Source organism: Macrosteles quadrilineatus, unplaced genomic scaffold, assembly GCF_028750875.1.
Source record: "Macrosteles quadrilineatus isolate MER2022 unplaced genomic scaffold, UCM_ALF_1.0 Scaffold_2__2_contigs__length_208266976, whole genome shotgun sequence".
Taxonomy (NCBI): Eukaryota; Metazoa; Arthropoda; class Insecta; order Hemiptera; family Cicadellidae; genus Macrosteles; species Macrosteles quadrilineatus.
Window position 1 is genome coordinate 62981949 of NW_026542595.1, and position 18466 is coordinate 63000414.

The window sequence follows — 18466 nt, forward strand, 5'->3', positions numbered from 1 at the left end:
TCGAGCCAAATTTGAAATATAATTTTTTTATCTGAAAAAAACCGTAGCCCAGTAAGGAGCAGGCCTATCTTCTACCACCTATAGAAACCATCATAAGCATTGAATGGGCTTGCCATTTAATTATGTCAAGTGTATACTTGTAAATAACATACTCCATAAAAATAATCAAAATTTATCGAGCGAAATTTGAAATATAATTTTTTTCTTCTGAAAAATCGGTAGCTCAGTAAGGAGCAGGACTATCTTCTACCACCTATAGAAACCATCATAAGCATTGAATGGGCTTGCCATTTAATTATGTCACGTGTATACTTGTAAATAACATACTCCATAAAAATAATCAAAATTTATCGAGCGAAATTTGAAATATAATTTTTTTCTTCTGAAAAATCGGTAGCTCAGTAAGGAGCAGGACTATCTTCTACCACCTATACAAACCATCATAAGCATTGAATGGGCTTGCCATTTAATTAAGTCACGTGTATACTTGTAAATAACATACTCCATAAAAATAATGAAAATTTATCAAGCCAAATTTGAAATATAATTTTTTTATCTGAAAAAAACCGTAGCCCAGTAAGGAGCAGGCCTATCTTCTACCACCTATAGAAACCATCATAAGCATTGAATGGGCTTGCCATTTAATTAAGTCACGTGTATACTTGTAAATAACATACTCCATTAAAATAATCAAAATTTATCGAGCGAAATTTGAAATATAATTTTTTTCTTCTGAAAAATCGGTAGCTCAGTAAGGAGCAGGACTATCTTCTACCACCTATAGAAACCATCATAAGCATTGAATGGGCTTGCCATTTAATTATGTCACGTGTATACTTGTAAATAACATACTCCATAAAAATAATCAAAATTTATCGAGCGAAATTTGAAATATAATTTTTTTCTTCTGAAAAATCGGTAGCTCAGTAAGGAGCAGGACTATCTTCTACCAACTATAGAAACCATCATAAGCATTGAATGGGCTTGCCATTTACGTATGACATGTGTATACGTCTAAATAACATACTCCATAAAAATAATGAAAATTTATTGAGCCAAATTTGAAATATAATTTTTTTATCTGAAAAAAACCGTAGCCCAGTAAGGAGCAGGCCTATCTTCTACCACCTATAGAAACCATCATAAGCATTGAATGGGCTTGCCATTTAATTATGTCACGTGTATACTTGTAAATAACATACTCCATAAAAATAATCAAAATTTATAGAGCGAAATTTGAAATATAATTTTTTTCTTCTGAAAAATCGGTAGCTCAGTAAGGAGCAGGACTGTCTTCTACCACCTATAGAAACCATCATAAGCATTGAATGGGATTGCCATTTAATTATGTCACGTGTATACTTGTAAATAACATACTCCATAAAAATAATCAAAATTTATCGAGCGAAATTTGAAATATAATTTTTTTCTTCTGAAAAATCGGTAGCTCAGTAAGGAGCAGGACTATCTTCTACCACCTATAGAAACCATCATAAGCATTGAATGGGCTTGCCATTTAATTATGTCACGTGTATACTTGTAAATAACATACTCCATAAAAATAATCAAAATTTATCGAGCGAAATTTGAAATATAATTTTTTTCTTCTGAAAATCGGTAGCTCAGTAAGGAGCAGGACTATCTTCTACCAACTATAGAAACCATCATAAGCATTGAATGGGCTTGCCATTTACGTATGACATGTGTATACGTCTAAATAACATACTCCATAAAAATAATCAAAATTTATCGAGCGAAATTTGAAATATAATTTTTTTCTTCTGAAAAATCGGTACCTCAGTAAGGAGCAGGACTATCTTCTACCAACTATAGAAACCATCATAAGCATTGAATGGGCTTGCCATTTACGTATGACATGTGTATACGTCTAAATAACATACTCCATAAAAATAATGAAAATTTATCGAGCCAAATTTGAAATATAATTTTTTTATCTGAAAAAAACCGTAGCCCAGTAAGGAGCAGGCCTATCTTCTACCACCTATAGAAACCATCATAAGCATTGAATGGGCTTGCCATTTGATTATGTCACGTGTATACTTGTAAATAACATACTCCATAAAAATAATCAAAATTTATCGAGCGAAATTTGAAATATAATTTTTTTCTTCTGAAAAATCGGTAGCTCAGTAAGGAGCAGGACTATCTTCTACCACCTATAGAAACCATCATAAGCATTGAATGGGCTTGCCATTTAATTATGTCACGTGTATACTCGTAAATAACATACTCCATAAAAATAATCAAAATTTATCGAGCGAAATTTGAAATATAATTTTTTTCTTCTGAAAAATCGGTAGCTCAGTAAGGAGCAGGACTATCTTCTACCAACTATAGAAACCATCATAAGCATTGAATGGGCTTGCCATTTACGTATGACATGTGTATACGTCTAAATAACATACTCCATAAAAATAATGAAAATTTATCTAGCCAAATTTGAAATATAATTTTTTTATCTGAAAAAAACCGTAGCCCAGTAAGGAGCAGGCCTATCTTCTACCACCTGTAGAAACCATCATAAGCATTGAATGGGCTTGCCATTTAATTATGTCAAGTGTATACTTGTAAATAACATACTCCATAAAAATAATCAAAATTTATCGAGCGAAATTTGAAATATAATTTTTTTCTTCTGAAAAATCGGTAGCTCAGTAAGGAGCAGGACTATCTTCTACCACCTACAGAAACCATCATAAGCATCGAATGGGCTTGCCATTTTATTATGGCATGTATATACGTGTAAATAACATACTCCATAAAAATAATAAACATGAATCAAACCAGATTTGAATAATACACTTTACTCATTCTGTTGATTGTACCAGTTGAAGCTGTTTTTGTTTACTGTAACACTGTTACATTCTCGTACGTCTGGAGTATATTTCGTGATTCAATATTATGGTATAAGAGTAACAGTGTTATATCATTATTTTTTTCGTATGTGCCTTGGTTACATTTATTAATCAAATTAATAAAATTTAATATTAAAATAGGCTGAAAGGAATGTTTACATATCTTTGTTGCGAGTAATGCAGTTTGAGGTTAGTGGTTCATAGAGTCATACAATGGAATAACAACAAGTGATATTAATGGTTATTGTACTTTATTTAGGCAACTCAGTTATATAAAAATTGTTTATTAGTAAAACAAACACTTAAACACTGCTCAAAATATATGATTTCCACATATTTCAGTGAAACATGCATTTGAGGTTAGGAAGTTCTGAAGCCACGGCCTTCTTGATCTGCTGATCTGACGCTGACGTCATAGCTTAATGTTGGTTTATTGGCAGTTTTACATCCATTAGATAACAAAATTACTTTACACTAAATACTTCCATGTTGCTGTGCCACAGGCCTTATATGGAAGTGCAACCAAAATTAGCTAATACAATTTATTGTTTTCTTTACAGGGATTTCATTAAAATTACAGCCACTATTAACTGCCACAGTGAGAGTAAAAAGTTAGTGTCACTATTACTCTCAGTGTGGCAGTTAGGCCTATGTTAGGTAAGGTTGTCACCAGATTCATATGGCAGATATCGATCCGGAAGGAAAAATTTAGGATAATCTCTTTAAAACATTGCAGACTTTAAAACATTGCATGAATAACGCAATAAAGACAATTAGCACCTGAAATGTTGACACCCTAGGCTAAATTGTATTCTTTAATAGGACAACAGTCTAATTATTTCTGAATATTATAGTAGGTAGTATTATAGTTCTGATAGGGTTATAGGTCTGCTTGAGTTTTAAGGCCAAAATATTATCATGAGTTATAAGTTAGCTGATAAGCACCGATTTTTGTGACTTTGAAACTTCGCGATGCCAGGTAATTTTTTCCTAAAATTAAGTAGGCCTATTCCTACGATCTTATTATAGGCTACATGAAAACAACCTTAACATTTTTCTAAGGCACAGAAGACTTTCGTTTTAATGTATTTTAAAGATGGACTACTTCTCTGGTGGAGTAATACCAGACGGGGGCACGACCACTGGCAACGATTACATTTCAAATGGTCAGTCAGTCAGTCACTGTCAAACAACCTAGGCCTTAGATTTGCTGTAACCCCCTGAAATGTCACTGTACATCGCTTTGCAGAGTTAGGTTAGGTTTATTATGATCATTATGTTATTATGATTAAACCTTAACTTAATATGTAATTAAGATGTATGAGCCTAAGATGTAGCTTATCTTGCCTCAACAATATCAGGCTATCCATAGAAAAGTTGTCCACGGCGGCATTTTTTTTCTGAACTGCTGTACATAATCGGTGAGTATAGCGTCATCTTTAAGGAGCTTGACAAGTGCTCTAAGTCTTATCTAACTTAAACTTCATCGTCATGTCATCAGATAAATGTTTACTGCAAAGAATCAATACTAAACAGTTTCTTTCCGATTTTTTTCTTTTGTCAGCCTTTTCCCAGGATTTCAACAACTTAAAAAATAGTTTAACTTAATTCACAGTAACCTTTAGGCCTAGTTTCCGTAAATCCACATACATTGTAGTTCAACACCTATACCTGGAAATGTAAATAATAGCAACAGTCAATGATAATAGCATAATAGCTGTGAAGGGTCTATGATTGATAAATAGAGCTGACGCTACTACTCATTAGTATAGGTGCGAGTATAGGCTAGTACACTAGTAGGTATGATTACCAAAATAAAAATATAAGAATTCATTTTATTCAATAGTTCAAATTAAAATGCACTTCTGATTTTAAACAGTATGAAGTTATCTGAAGCCCTGACCAGTCTATAGGCCTATAGCTGGGTTTCCTAAGCGCGAAAGCGGAGAGCGGAGAGAGGAACGCGGAGAGCGGAAAAGAGATTAACATAATGTAGCATGGGATATGTTTGTGGGTACTGTTATCTATGATTATATCTGGGGTATCTGTGTGTGTGTGCTCAAGTTCAAAAACTCAGTGAAGGAGTTAACTAGCATAACACAATAACTGAAATATAAAATAACAGAATTTAACTTGGAGAATAAAAATGTGCCTGCTATTGCAATGTCATTTCATTAATAATTAATCATTAATTTCTTATTATAAATACTATAGTTAATACAATAATTAAATCACTGTTTGTTCATTACAGTATTAGTTTTATCCTACCTGGTTAGTGAATAGGCGAGGGTTCAATCCCTGCACCAAGCAATTCTGTCATAGCTATGTTCTGTGCTTCCGCAAGGGTAAGCCGGGAAATTCTTAGGGGTTTTCTCTTTTTGATTTTAGTTGAAAATAACCGCCTTTGAGACTCGATTCTAATTTTTACCAATTGTTTCATGTATTGTTTGTCACACAATATACATATAAACATATTTACACAAGAGACAACAAACTAACAAACAAGAGACACTAAACTAGAACCATAACAATATGCCGTAACAGCTTACAGCAGAAGCGTTTGGCATGGCAGTGCGGTGGTGGGGGAAGGCCCGCTGGTCTGTGGTGGTGGTGTTACGAGAGAGAAGGTTTCGTTTATCCGTACACGTAAAAGTTCCACCCACTGATCCACCTCCACGAGCCTAAGTTTGTCTGGAAATTAAAGTACGATTAAGGTTTACCAACAGAGTGCAGCACTAAAAATTTGTTCGCTGTATAGTTGGAGTATATAGAGCATATATGACATTTCGGTTATACACTTGGCCCAAACATCCTACTTTCCTAATTTTAATTTACAAAATAAACACTGTGTAGAACCCAGTGATGATTCCACGTCAGTACGGACATGTGTTGTGCAAACCTGGTTTCCGTGAGCGACACGCTCCCGTAGTCAGCACACGCTCACAAATGTCCGAAGGGAATCGATACTTAGGTCGCGGGGTTCACAATGCAACATAGTGCTGAGCCCTGGTTCTTGTGGGTTAACATGGGCCGGTGCTGGGACTGGACCCGGTGCTGGGACTACCTCTGGCGCTGACTATCAATTTATCTACAATCTACAATCTTATCAATCGATCTATCAAAATCAAAATTTAACTTATTCTTTAGTTATATTAACAATGCCTCCGCCTAGTTCTTGAAGTGTTAAGTGTCGGTAGGCGCGAGCCGGACATCGTTTAGTGCACAAGCCGGCGTGACATTAACGCACCCCCACAACCACGATGCTGACAGGGCAGCCGTTGAATTTGCGAGGTTGAGGGCAGCTCTCAGAGAAGAAGGATTGTCAAGTCAAAGAACTCCCAGGGAAATCTTTGATAGCGTTTGTCGTTGGTAAGTAAATATTTAACAGTTACATTAGTTTCACATTAAAATTACCAATGAAACTGAAATTATGATAACAGTGAAACCGAGTTACAAACCAAACCAAATATAATACATAGTTGTAATGTTTGCTACAGAATAACAAATAGAACATACTCAGAAAAAGTAAATTATCAAACATTCGCACAATCTCACCAATTAACTATTATATTAATATCATTTAAAAAACTGTAACAAAAATTTACTTTGACAGAAGAAGCAAATAATACTTTGTAATTTGTAAACATTTACATCCACAATTTTTCAAACATCATCTGGATATTTCATCATTGCGTAATGCTGTAGTGCAAATAAATAAATAAAATAAAAGTTTACAAACAGGTTGGGCTAGTATTTTTAAGGGGGCACTCCACCCAAAATACTGGGGGTCGATTTTACTGAAAAGATCGATGTCTACTGGAACGGATGTATCTTAAGGTAGATATGAGATATCTTGATTTTGTAAATTTTATTTTGTAGAGCACATGTGTGTGCACAAACTGTAGCATGGAAATTTTAATCCACTACTTATAAATGTAAAAAATTTATCATACAATTTGAAAAACATTTTTTTTTCAAAAATATTGTTTCATAATTAAATTACAAATATTTAAAAACTGAATTTGTGTAAATCCATGCTACAGTTTTTAGAATACACTATAACCTTCAAAATAAAAAAAAAGATTATTAGATTATCTCACATAGAACCTGAGTTACATCCGTTCCCGTATTTAAAAACATGTGAAAATCAAACTTTCGGTAATCGCCCCGAAACGAAAGGAAACACAATCCTGTTGGTTTAACCAAAGTTTTACAGATCATTTGTACTTACAAATCATAGAATATGTAAGAAATCTGTATTACCTTTTAAAATTGTCCTGCACCATAGGTTGGTCCCTTTTTTCAATTATTTTCTGCTCCCGATACGTTTTGATCATTTGCAGCTTTCTTCGGTACTCTTTGAATTTATTACTATTTCTTCGGACAGCATGCTTCATTCTTGTTTTTGTTCTGGAATTGATTATTTTGTTGGCAACTTTTCCAATCTTGATTCCTGAGGTATTTAAAGATGTTATTATGGCACTCCCTCCAAAGTTATACTCACCTACGGCCTCAGCGACCGCAGATTCAACCACTCGCTTTGAAACATTTCGCACCTTGGGGCTCTTACTCCAGATTACCCCATTCAAACTTTCGTTGGCATTTTGTGTCAAGCATAGTAAACACCTATTCAGCAGCTCATAACATGCCAGTCTTTCATATATCGGGACAACATATTATAGGACAGTGGGTGTGATCGGAGTTTTCAGGTTTTCATTATGTGGCCCATGTGTTTCTCCCCTCGCCTCCGCTCTCTTATAAAAACACCAGCTCTTGGGACCTTCAGGGCATTTGGTATGTCTTGGTATTTCATCAGTTGATACACAATGATGCAAAGTTGCTAGGATATCTCGTTTCATGTTTCTAACATCACCTTTATTTCTAAGGATACTGTTTTTGTAGTATCGTTGTAGTTTTATAATAGTTGATTCCTTTAGACTTCCATAGCTGCTTCCACCAAGGGTAATTTTCCTCTTTTTGCAATCATTCACTAGATTTTTTAAAGCAGTTCTTAGGCGCTTTGCGACGTGGTTGACACATTCTTCTTTTTCGATTTTGATTTCTGGCCCATAGACTTGCAGCGTTTGAATGCGCGAAAAGGCTTTGGAATCCCCATCGGAAAGAAGTGTTGTGTACCTAAAGTTGTAATCCAAAGACCTACTCCATAACATTACGGCCATTTCTACCTCCATGGCTGGGGATGATCCCGTATGGTTCCTACTACATTCATGTTTATGTCCCGTAAACTAAATGTCAAACTCGGGGGAATCTTCTCCGAGGTCCTTTTTGGCTAATGAACAGGTGTGGCAATATTTTGACAACACACAATAGTCCATCACTAACCCAGTATGGAGCTCTATAACAACCCCAACACCATAGTTAGATGAATGGCCCCGTTTCTGCCAGGTTCCATCGAACGACATTGATAGATCCAATACACCGTCATCGTTCCCCTTGCTCGGGTAGAGTTCCTTGTACCCTTCCCTTACCCGGGCCCTAGCTTTTTCTAAATTAACCTCGCCAGCTTTTATAGATGAACTCGAAAGGCTTTTTGAATACTTGGAGAAGGTGCTATTGCTAATACCATCCATGTTCATCACAACACAAAACTTTTGTAGCGCACTAAAGCCTTGTCCAGTCGATAAAAAGTGTTTCACAAGCCGTCGATTTACATCAAATTTGTTTTCAAATTTGTCTGACGTATAGGTTTCTGCGATAGTTAGGCCTATACAGTTTGTACAACTTACTTGAAGCTTTTGTGCAAACCCAACTTTTTCCAAAGGTTTCAAAACCAAAGAAACCTCCTTACATAAAGGACAAGCCAGTTTTCCAACCAACTGTTCAATCAAACGCAAATTAACAATACTATACTTCTCGTCGTTTTCTTCTATGTTGAGGTCTAGACCTACAAGGTTTTCTAGATCAGATAGCCTAGTATTAAAATTAGTTTAATTTGCTTTTGGGTCCATATGTGAGTCACTATTACCTGCAGCTGAAGATGGTTTAGGCTCACCATCACATGAAACCGAAGGAACATTTTCGGAAGAAGTTTGGGTCAAAACGTCAAAATTTGAAACAACATTAGTAATCTGTCGCTCCCACCTTTTTCTAGCAGCTAAAGCAGCTTTAGCCTTTTTTAAATCAGTCTTTTTAAAACGAATTTTATCACTGGCTTGTTTTTTAGGAGCCATAGCAATTGCAATGTAGGCCTAGCCTGCCTAGGCCCTGACACCAGCACACCAAAACACTTTACGACAACACTTTCCAGAAAAACTCAATAAAATAAATAAAATCAATACACATACTGAATTAATGAGCACTATGTGACTTAAGTATACTATGATATTTTCACAATATAAAATATTCACAAATGACAACACAGAAACAAAACAATAACAACAGATTGTCAGGTTTAGCATAAACAAATGTCTCAGCTGATTATCTTGGATCTTCAGTGTGGCCAACTGATGTTTACCAGCAGAGAGAAATTTAAGGCAGACAATTTCATAAGGTATATGTATGTAGATGGTTAATTATGTTGAAAACAAGCCCAGAAGGACAACAACTGTTCGTGAAGCCGTCACGAGTGTCACGTTTATCGGAAAAATCCTGAATCTGCGAGTGCAAGCGTTTAGATTATGACAAAATAATATCACATACATCACTAAAACTACTACATATTGCACACCAATGTGTTCGGGGAAAACCAGAGAAAAAATTAAAACAAAATTTTTTTTTTAATTTGCCTTTAGGCCAGTTTTTGGGTGGAGTGCCCCCTTAATGTCCGTTGTTTGACCATTCAGAGTTGAAGAATAATGAACAATTACTTCGCAGACTAGATCAGGAGTACGGGACAACGAGTACTCGTTCCTTTTTTACCGTAGAATACAAACTTTACGATCAAATGTGACTATTTCGCCAAGGTGCGATGTTGGTCATTTGCGACATCGGTTAATTGGGTTGACGGACGGATGGGAACATTTCAGTTTTTGTTAGATGGGAATAGTTCAGTTTCGAGCAAATATCAATTATTGTCTGTACCGCAGCTACAGCAACAGCTGTTGTTTTTCCACAGCTAAACCCGAATTGCATGTCAGTGAAAAGTGTATTCCTTTTAAAGAAATCATCCTCTTGAAGGTTTTATGACCACCTATTTCAAAGGGGGTAGGTTGTTAATTTGCTACCCACACTAATCCGGGTCTCGTAGGGTGGGTTATAATCCGGTACGTTAGTTACGCATTGACAGCTTGAAAAATAGATCTCTTGAAATTGTAAAGAGCAGTGAAGCGTACAAAAAAGCCAGCCAACCTACAATTTGTTGTTTTTAATTTCACTATTTATTAGTTTTGCTGGCCGTTCCTCTATGTTTTCCACAGCTTTCCTTTTCACACTATAAGGTTTTTTTCACGCATAAGCAAACTTTTTCCTTATGGTTCATGCTGGTAACCCCCACTCCCCCTTGAAAGAATGTTACCATTGTCTACTGTATATACTCTAGCTTTACAGGTGTGTTCTGTGCATCTCCACATATCTTCGTTGGTTGAGATACATTTATAAGCGAACCTAAACTTAAAACTAATAATTATGAGTGGTTCCCTTCTCACTTAAACACTTGCCTATTGTAAAAAAAATAAAATAAACTAAAAACTAATCATACAGGCCCCGAAAACTAAATAAAACACAAGCAGCTACAACGTAACTTCATATAACACCACTAAGTGATCACTAAATACAATGTTCATATCACTGCAACGTCACTTCTCGAGTTGTACTCTCAGTGATGGTCAACAACTAACTAAATATGTTTTCTGCTGTAAACCCTCCGGTAAACAATGCAGTATAACATTTCTATTCCCCAAAAAACATTGCTTAAAATATGGAAAACGGGGAGGGAGTACAGTATTTGTAGTACGTGCGGATGGTATGCGGTTGCAATAACTTACGTCCTTTGGAGAATTCAAGCATCTAGATCGCGTGGTATTCCGCGTGTTCATGTATTTTTTACATAACTATTATCACAACTTATCCTAGTGTGATAACCCCCTTTGTCGATAATAATGCGCAACTAACCTACCTACTTAAGGGGCCCACCAGATTCCAATGCGGAACTAACCTCCTCATTTATGGCCCTAGGCCCGCTCCCCATGTGTAGTCGATTCATTGACCTGTTAGTAGATAGAGTCCCAATAAGACAACCTGAGCCTAAATACTTGGAGATTTAACTTTCCTAAATCTATCAAGTCTATTGTGAGGAATTAAAACCCCTCCACCAGCCAGTATGTCTATGGCAAGCCCTACCAATCTCATCAAGATATCATAAATGAAATTGCTGCTCCCTTGTCCTATGGTATCAATGACTGTCTCAAAATAGGGACTTTTCCCAGCAAGTCATGAGGTCTCTCAAAACTACTGGCCACAGGGAAAGGGACCTTATCTTCTAAACATTCAATATTGAGTTGTTAGGTGATTATTATAGAGCTACAAATTCTGAAGAAATGTTTTTTTTTATTCTATCTTAATTAATGAATTATATGTGAATTTTTAAACTTTAAATTTAAAAATGTCACGAACGGAGAAAAGGGGGGTTAAACTTAAGCTATATAATATAAGTAAAAGACATAGTTTACCTGCAGCAAATATGTGACTTCTTAGTGTCATTCTCTTCTAAATTTCATTCTCTTTACAGTGACATCCTTTGTTTTCTGTTAAATTGTTTCTTTTATTGTTTCAAGAATAAAAATAATAGTAACAAAATTAAGAGAATGGGCCAAAGTGAAAACCAAACATTACTACTAAAAATCAAAAACTTTTAACAATACCAAAGACACTTATAAAACAAACAAATTTAAAAACTAGATGACTGGTAATGAATTAACATAAAAATTGGTTAAAAGTTAACTTGAAAGGGTTTATTACTTCTTCTTTTTCTTCTTTGTCTCTTATTTTGATGCGGTATGCTTTGGAACATTTTTTAGTTTTCATTCCCTTTTTCTCTTCCCAGGCGTTACTTTAGATGTGGAAGGATGGTCAACATCTTCTTCAAGTGGTCCAGGGTTAGGACATAACGAGTCTTGGTCTTTATAAGGACAATGTGGCCTTATTTTTTCATAGAGGTACGCTTTTCTCTTATGTGTTAATCCGGGTGGTTTTATGGTACCTGGCACATCTACTACTGGCTCAGGTCCAGATATTACAGCCACTGTCACATTGCCACCTGTAATTGTTTGTAGCATAACCTTTCCCTTATCTGTTAAGTTGAAAGAAAAGTGGTTGTATTTAGTGATGTTTGGAATGATATGCCAATTTTTTAATGAAAAAAATGTTTGCCAATCATGTATTGGGACTAGAACGTCCTCATTCTCCTGTCCCGTTAAAATTGGCCTATTCACTTTAGACACAGGGGTTGAATAGTGGACAATACGAGCTACATATGCTAAACAACTAGCCTTTTCAACTCTTCTGTTTAAATAGGCAAAAAGCCTAGTCACAGGCGAATTTTGTATGCCCAACAGGCAAAAAAGATAACTTAATGGAATTATTGAGACCATTCAGAACTCTCCAATTTAAGTAGGACATAACAATGTTGTTTTTGTTTTGAGCAACTAAGTTGTCTGCATGCAGAAGCAGGGTCTGCTCTCCTAGTGAATGGTTTTTCAGGTAGTGGTCCAAAAAACTGACAATGGCATTTGCTTCTTTGATACCTGGCAAGACTCGGGTATTAAATAATTATTATAATAATTAAATAATTGTGTAGAGGTAAGATTACTTACTGTTCTTTCTTCTAATATGGTTGTTTTAGTGTTTTTTTCACATGATATTAATATACAACCACTGTCAGTAAGTAGGACATCATATTCTGTGTTGTCCTACTTACTGACAGTGAGTGTCAATAGTAAATAACAGTCAGATTTGTTATGTCCTAGTTACTGACATTAATGGTTAATTAATTATTTTGATTGTTTTCTCGTTATAATTGTTAACACAAGAATGTGTCTGACTGTTTTAGGTGAAAACATGAAGCCTCCTGTTAAAAAAAACCTCTGTAAAAAAAAGATTCAATGAAGAAAAAATCTCCATTCAGAAGAAAACAGTACTCCGAGGAACACATGAAAGCCGCAATAAATGCTGTAAGAACCGGAAGATCCCCTTTTGCTGCAGCAAAAGAATTCAATGTACCTAGAGCAACCCTTATTTCTAAAATAGAAGGAAAATATAAAACTGATACTACTGAACCGCTACTTAACCGCCAAGGAAGAAAAACTATTGGTAAAGTGGGTGAAGGACATGGGTATCGCAGGATTTCCCATTACTAAAAACCAACTACTGGACAGTGTACAAAAATTAGTTATAGAATTAAAAAAGAAACAGCCTGATCGGAACTTTCCGTTTACAGATAACCGACCAGGTCGTCATTGGTTTGAGAGTTTCCTAAGACGACATCCAGACGTATCAATGCGTGTTTCGCAGAATCTCACAAGTTCAAGGGCCAGTGTTACGGAAGAAAAAATAAGATCTTGGCATGAAGGCATTTATAAATATCTGAAAGAAAACGATTTGGAAAACGTGTTACAAGATCCTAATAGGGTTTTTAATGCAGATGAAGCTGCATTTTTTCTAAATCCTAAAGGTAACAAGGTCTTACATTCAAGAGGAGAAAAATGTGTGTATTCTATTGTGAATGTTGATGAGAAGGAGTGTTTAACAGTAATGGTGACATGTAATGCTGCTGGGGTAGTTGCTCCTCCAATGGTAGTTTTCCAGTATGAAAGAATCCCTCAGGATATTGTGGACAGTGTTAATCCTGCTTGGGGAATTGGAAAGAGTGAAAGTGGCTGGATGACTTCGGCAGTTTTTTATGAATTTATAACAAATATCTTCCACCCTTGGCTAGTGCAAGAGGAAGTGCCTTTGCCTGTGATTTTGTTTGTTGATGGACATGTTTCACATTTGAGTCTCCACACAAGTATCTTCTGTGAAAAAAATGGGATTGTTCTTGTCGCGCTTTACCCTAATGCCACTCATATAATCCAGCCGATGGACGTGGCAGTCTTTCGAACTCTCAAAGGCGCATGGAAGGAAGAGATCAGCATGTGGAGGCAAAAGGAAGAAAATATAGGGAAAGAATTGAAAAAGAGACATTTTGCACCAGTGTTGCAGAAAGCAATGAGAGTTGTAACGAAACAAGTTCTAAGTAATGGCTTCAGAAAGTGTGGATTGTTTCCTTGGGATGCCAGCGCAATAAATTATCAACTAATTAAGAGTAGGCCTAATGCCCCAGTCAAAGACACCATTGAGAGTGAAAAAAATGAACCGACGATGGTTGCACAAAAAGAACCTGTAAACCAAAAAGAAACAGCTTTAAATGTGTTGGAAAATGAAATTGATCCATTAAAGCTTTGTATTTTTAAAGACAACATCTTAAATGACAACTGGGAAGAAACCATTGATATAAAAGATTATAGTTTGTTCCAAGTATGGAAGAAAATTACTGAAGAAGTTAACTTCAAAGATGTGGAAATTGAATTTGAAGGGTTCATTCCCGTTATTTATCAAGATGACCTAGCCGAACTGCCTATTGGTATGCTAGAAGATATTCAAGTTTTGTCCATGGAACCGTTTGAGTCCACGGGACTTTTGGACACCACCGTAACTCAAAATGAAAACACAATGACATCTGTTGTACCTCAGCCTTCAACAGTAAGTTTAGACACTCAAAATGAGTCAAGTTCATCAACAGTAAATGTCCTTGGCCCTAACAACTCTAGTACCGTTATTGAAGAAAAAGATAATGAACAAATCGAGTCTACACTACCCTCACCCTTCAAAAAACTTCTAGTATATCCAGAAGTTAAGGAGTCAAAAAAGAAAAAAAGAACTAAAGAGGTTATATCATTTGTAATTTCTGGGAAACATTACCAGGAATACTACAAAAAGAAAGAAGATAAGAAAAAAGAACAGGAGCTTTTGAAAGAAGAAAGAATGAGGAAAAGAAAAGAAAAAGCTGAAGAAAAGGCAAAGGCACAAGAAATGAAAAATAAAAGACAGAAGAAAACAACCATCACCACATCAGATGAAAGCTCAGCCGATGACCCAGAGGAGTGTTGTAACGTGTTGTGTCAAGAAATCTGTGTAAATAATTACGTTATAGTTCATTACGAAGGAGAGTATTTCCCAGGAATAGTTTTGGATAGGATGGAAGAGGGAGCCAAAGTGAAAGTAATGGGAATGGCTGGAGTCGAAACATGGAAATGGCCGGAAAAGGATGACATACTATTTTATGCCAATGAAGACATTAAACAAGTCATTAAGTTTCCCGAGTTAAAAAACACCAGAGGACATTACTTTGTTCCAGAAATTCTGAAATATAGGGGAATGAAATATTAAAGCCATTAAACTTATCTGCTAAATTAGCTTTGATGATTGTAATAGCCTACATAGGCATGACTGATGTGTTCAATGTAACAAAAGATAGCCTATTTAATATGTTATTAACAAGCTTTTTTAAATATTTTGTTAAAGTTAGGTCTATAAGTGTATCCCCTTAATAAAGTTATCTTATACTTATCAAATATGTGTTTTTGCCTAACTTAAAACCAATGTCAAAAGTAGCAAAGTGCAATACACAGTACACTGTCAGTAACTAGGCCAACCCCTGTGCCAGTATCTAGGACAAAGCACTATTTCACTGTCAGTAACACCAGCAAGTGAAGTGAGTGGATAATTTATAAATATAATATTTTTATTTGCTAGATATAAGCATAAACACATTTGAAAACATTAATAGAACTATATAGTCAGTCTGAAAAACTCATATTATATTACAAACTTTTTTGTGAGAAAACGTACATTAAGACAAAGTTGACTCAACCCTTAGAGTGTCAGTAACTGGTGCATTTACCTTACGTATTGTTTAATTGATCTTTCAGCCCAAACTACTTTTCTTGAAGGATTGCCATGCAAGTATTGTTTAGCAGTGAATACCAAGGTCCTCACTACGAAAGAAAATGGTTTTGCAAAAGAAATATGTGTTCAGTGTCTCTCGTGTGATTTGAAGAATAGTTTTAATAGTTTTAACAAGGGTAAACACTGTTTATAAAAAAAAAATAATTAAACTTTTTAATGTCATTTCATAGAACCTCTTCAGTTAATGGCATAGAACCCCCTTTTCCCAGTACTATCAGATTTTAATAAGTGTATCTTTAATTTCTAGCTTTTATTTTACTAAGCAAAAAAAAAAGAACAAGTCTCCCACTATTCCCGTTCTCCTGAGCTACTCTCCAAAGGAATCGTGTATTCGTTCATAGTTATTCAACTTCAACTTCCGAACGATGGACAATAGATGGGTAATAACCATGGTTAATAATAATTAACTGAACTTTTATGTTGTATGTGTTTATTGTTTTCATTTCTTTGTAATAGCCTATAAAATGTTTAATATTAGGATTGTCTCTTTTTCTCACTGAGCCAGTGTCAAATTCAGGAATGTATGTAAAATATTCGAGAAGTGTTTGTGTTTTGCGTAAGACTAGACTTGGACTATCATCCATTGCTGGTGGTTTAAATGTTAATGTTATACAGTAGGAGATAGATGATCCTGGAGAAAAGTATGTATTGGACTATTAAACCTTTTGGTCTCTACCTACATAAATATTGGCTTGAACCAATAAGAGGACTATCCTGTCTGGACAACATTGCCATCGACATCTCTGCAGATGAGATCAGAGTGTTTACCCTGGAGGCAATGACCATGCTGCCGTGATAATGTCTGTCGTTTGTCTATCCATAACTTAATTGAGTTATTTTTTCCCCTCTGGCACAGATTAACTTAGGATAGACTAGGCAAAGGTATATATATTTTATATTTTTCATAGTAGTGTGTAATTCTCCAAAATCTCACCGGTAGGCCACTGCAAATCAACTGTCAATAGGCTAAACCATTTTAGGCAAGGTTTCAGTGTTAGGATGTTAACTTATTAGACATGATAAAAGCACAATGAACTTCTTCTGCAGATGAAGAAACTGTTGGTTAAGAAAAATATAAGCCGAAGGCCAGTCGTCTGAACGAAAATTTATTACTCAACGTAATAAGAAAAGAGGCGAATAAGTGAAAAAAAACAAAAAAAAAAAACAAGAAACTGACGATTCTAAGTTAAGTCTAAAGATAAGAATGAAGACTATAGGTACACCTGAACTGAAGGACATATAGGAATGTATGCTAGAAGGATAGGTTCATGGAGCATAATGAGGTCGAAACCTGGAGGCTGTAGGTACTTGGCTTTTAAAAAGCAGTATAAAGGTAAGGTGGAGTTAGCTAAGAGATTTTACAATGCCAAATGTATCGAGATGGCCCCAAACCAGTTTATGGCTGCCTGGTCCCTTGTATAATTCACCGTACCGCACCGATACAAGAGTTTGTTTTGCGAGCCTGGACGATTGTATCAACTTCTTCTGTGACAGATCTTGTTGATCGCTTGTCTGTCATTATCTGCGCAACTAACCTACCACCATATCACATTACCAAACACCGGTAGGTACAAACAAATTCGCCTAAAGCCTGCAAGGCTTATCCCCACTCCCCTTTTTTTACACGAATATAGTTTTGAGAGACCTCATGGCTTGTTGGGAAAAGTCACTATTTTAAGACAGTCATTGATACCATAGGACAAGGGAGAAGCAATTTTATTTATGATATCTTGATGAGATTGGTAGGGCTTGCCAAAGACATGCTGGCTGGTGGAGGGACCATCTCGATACATTTGGCCCCAAACCATTATATTTTACTTTTCATCGACCACATGTTGACACTTGTAATATATGTGACAAACTGCAAAATACTATCGAACATGGGAATCAGGAAGCAAAGCAAGCTGCTATTATAGCAAAAGAAAGTGTTAAAGCGAAATGGAAAATCCAAAAAAAGAGGTTAAAGATGACCCAAAACATGTTGCAATTTGTTTTGACCTCCAGAAAATTTTCTTTTGCTTGATTCTATGTTAACCAGTCGTGTTGTCAACCCTTTCAATAATTCCTTAATGAAAGCTAAAGTCTCAAGTCGAAACTGATCTTTAAGCATTGTATTGCATAATGCTGTTCTCTAAAAATTTTATTGCAAACATTTATTAAACGGTAAGTCAGGGGAATCACTTTACTACCTGTCATACATCCCTCTCCTCCAAGATTTCTCGATACCTCCTCGAAAGGTTGGGGTACAAAAATCAGTTCTGAGCATATCGCCCACTTGATTTCGGTGAACACAGGGAGGCCTTTGTTTATCAATGCTATAGTTATCTAGACTGCATTATGTAGTTCCACAGTTCTTGACAACGTGTAATAGGTGGAATTCCACCTGGTTGCTACCTCATTGATTTTTCTTTTAGGGTTTAAGCTCATGGTTTTCTGCACGTCAATAAATTTACTAGTAGAGTTTGAACTTCTCTTGAAACGTGTGACAATAGCTATTAGACGACCAATCAAGTCTACAACGAAATCAAGCTATGGTGTGGAATTAAATTTACTGTGTGGGCGAAACTCCCAAAGCTTTTACCTTAAAGGATCGTTGCTGCTCCCACTATGTTGCTTGCATTGTCACT